The sequence below is a fragment of the Pundamilia nyererei genome, unplaced genomic scaffold, assembly GCF_000239375.1.
Source record: "Pundamilia nyererei isolate P.nyererei 1_Seehausen unplaced genomic scaffold, PunNye1.0 scaffold00081, whole genome shotgun sequence".
Classification (NCBI taxonomy): Eukaryota; Metazoa; Chordata; class Actinopteri; order Cichliformes; family Cichlidae; genus Pundamilia; species Pundamilia nyererei.
Genome location: NW_005187482.1, coordinates 1,541,245 through 1,543,447, shown reverse-complemented (window position 1 = coordinate 1,543,447; position 2,203 = coordinate 1,541,245). Strand labels below are relative to the sequence as shown.

The following is a 2,203-nucleotide window of genomic DNA, read 5'->3' as shown; positions in this document are numbered from 1 at the left end:
CACACACACACACACACACACACACACACACACACACACACACACACACACATAAAAGGACATTTATCACTCTTTAATGACAGACTTCACAAAAGATGATGTCACCAGCCGCAACACAACAACGCACAACAAAAGGGTGACTGCCCCACTCTCCTCTCAGCTGGACCGCAGTGACCTCACGTGATTGATAGGCCTCAGTCCTACTTACTAGGGCTCTTTGTGCTGCTGTGGTTGTCATGGTATGTGGCACATGGGGCCTCAGCGCTGCTGCTGCCGCTGCCGGTGCTGCTGCCGCTGCCGGTGCTGCTGCTGCTGCTGCTGCTGCCGATGACTAAGAGTGAGTAATCAAAACAGTCGTAGAAACTGGCCTGCCTCACAAAGATGGTTGTTACCATCAAAATGTCATCAAACACTTGATATAAGGCCGTGTTTGTGCTTGCGGATAAGCGTCTATCGCCTTTGTCAGTTGTGGTATGCTGCCAGGCTGTTTGTGTTGTGTCTGTGCAGTTAGTTAAAAGCACTACGTGCGCACAGGCAAAATATGTGGCTTGAAATCTGAACATGTGTGTGTGTGCTCTATGTTAGCCGGTTTAGATGTGACATGTTGGTCTTATTGGCTTTGTGTCACCTGTCGGGTTCCATTAGCAGACATGCCAGTTGTTGTCATGGGGAGTTTGTCCATCATCAGTCCCAATAACACACTGTATTCATAACAACAGCTTATATGGTGCCCCAGCTTCAAAATCCCCTCTCCCTCTCCAGTGTATCCACTTCAGAGAAGTTATAATAAACAGACATAAAAAAATACCCTTTACACACACATGGTACCAGCCTAAGACTTCCATCCTGGCAACAGTTCCCCCTGGGCAGTCCCCAAACGCTGGCAGTTTGATCCTTCCAGTAGGATCTGGGGCTGTGATTGAATGTCCATGCTCACTGGAAAACCTTAAAAAGAAGGCACTGAGAAAGCACCCCAGATTTCTGAAACTCCTGGAACTAACTCTGACCTCCAGTCAGATATCGAAACACCTCAAACTATTATTGATCAGGTCGCTAAGTAAAATATCTCGACCGTTTGGTAAGTGGTTGCTGGCAGTTGAAACTGGTAGGGTGTTGCACTGAAAAACCTCCATGCGATTTCTTTGGTTTTTAGAAGGGAGTGTTTATTTTGTTGATCAATCATTTTTGCAAACAACCTTTTTTCCTGATGAAAACAAGACGATAAGTTATAACTATGTAAAAACTAATGGGCGAGGACAAAAACTATGATGAAATGTATTCACCCAATGAATCTCAGTGAATAAAAACTAGATGAAATTGTTCTGGAAAGATAATATCCAATCAGAACTAATTCATTTGTGTAGAAAGGCGGGATGAGTTTGGAAGTGATCCAATCAGATGTATTCTCCCTGTACAGTAAGCCACAACTTTTACTTTGAAGGTGAGCAACCACTCTCCAACTGATTGGGGAGTAAAAGTACCAAAGGGACCAGTGGTTGCTCTGTGAGGCCTTAGCCGTCTCATCCTTACCCAGAGCTCCTTGAACATAGACTGACTGGTAAATTGGAATCTTTTCGCTTCAGCCCAGCTCTCTCTTCACCACAACCATCCATTAATTCTTTTACCATCACCAGAGAACAAGACCCCAGGAGGCCTGGAGACAGCAACTCTCTGACAACCGAAAAGGAGCAATCCAATGTTTTTTTGGCAGCGAACAATGACCTCAAACTTGGAGGTGCTGACGCTCATGCTGGCCTCTTCACACTCAGCTAGAAACCGCCACAGTGCATGCCAGAGGTCATGTTCTGATGAAGCCAAAAAATCCCATGTCATCTCCAAAAGAAAGCAGAGAGGTGCTTCTGGGTTTCTGTTACTAGACACCATACTCACCCTGTGAAAAATAAACTTATTTTAGTAGAAATAATTTAGATAATGTTCTCTTTATGTCACAGTTTGTAAGTCTGCACAAATCCTGTCCCACAGCAGTTACTCACGATTTTCCATCAGTTTCCAGTAAATGTAAATAACCTCAACAGCATTTCTTTGAATGAGTGTTCTTATGCATAAACACACATATTTAACAAATACACTCATCAAGACTTTCCGTTTGAAATATATACAATACATTTATATATATGTAAAAAAAACAACAACAACCTTTTCTGTGGTTTCCCTTCAAACGGGTGCGTTGTAAGCTGACTCA

At 43.5% G+C, this 2,203-nt stretch overlaps 1 long non-coding RNA gene across 2 annotated transcripts in view; it reads right to left on the bottom strand.

Moving 5' to 3' along the window:
- Positions 1-819, bottom strand: part of LOC102201056 (uncharacterized) — a 6,554-nt gene extending 5,735 nt beyond the window's left edge. For both annotated transcript variants that reach the window (XR_311864.1, XR_311863.1), the window contains exon 1: positions 209-819. This is a non-coding gene — a long non-coding RNA (uncharacterized LOC102201056). The remainder of the gene's footprint in view (positions 1-208) is intronic.
- Between the last annotated feature and the right edge of the window lie 1,384 nt (positions 820-2,203).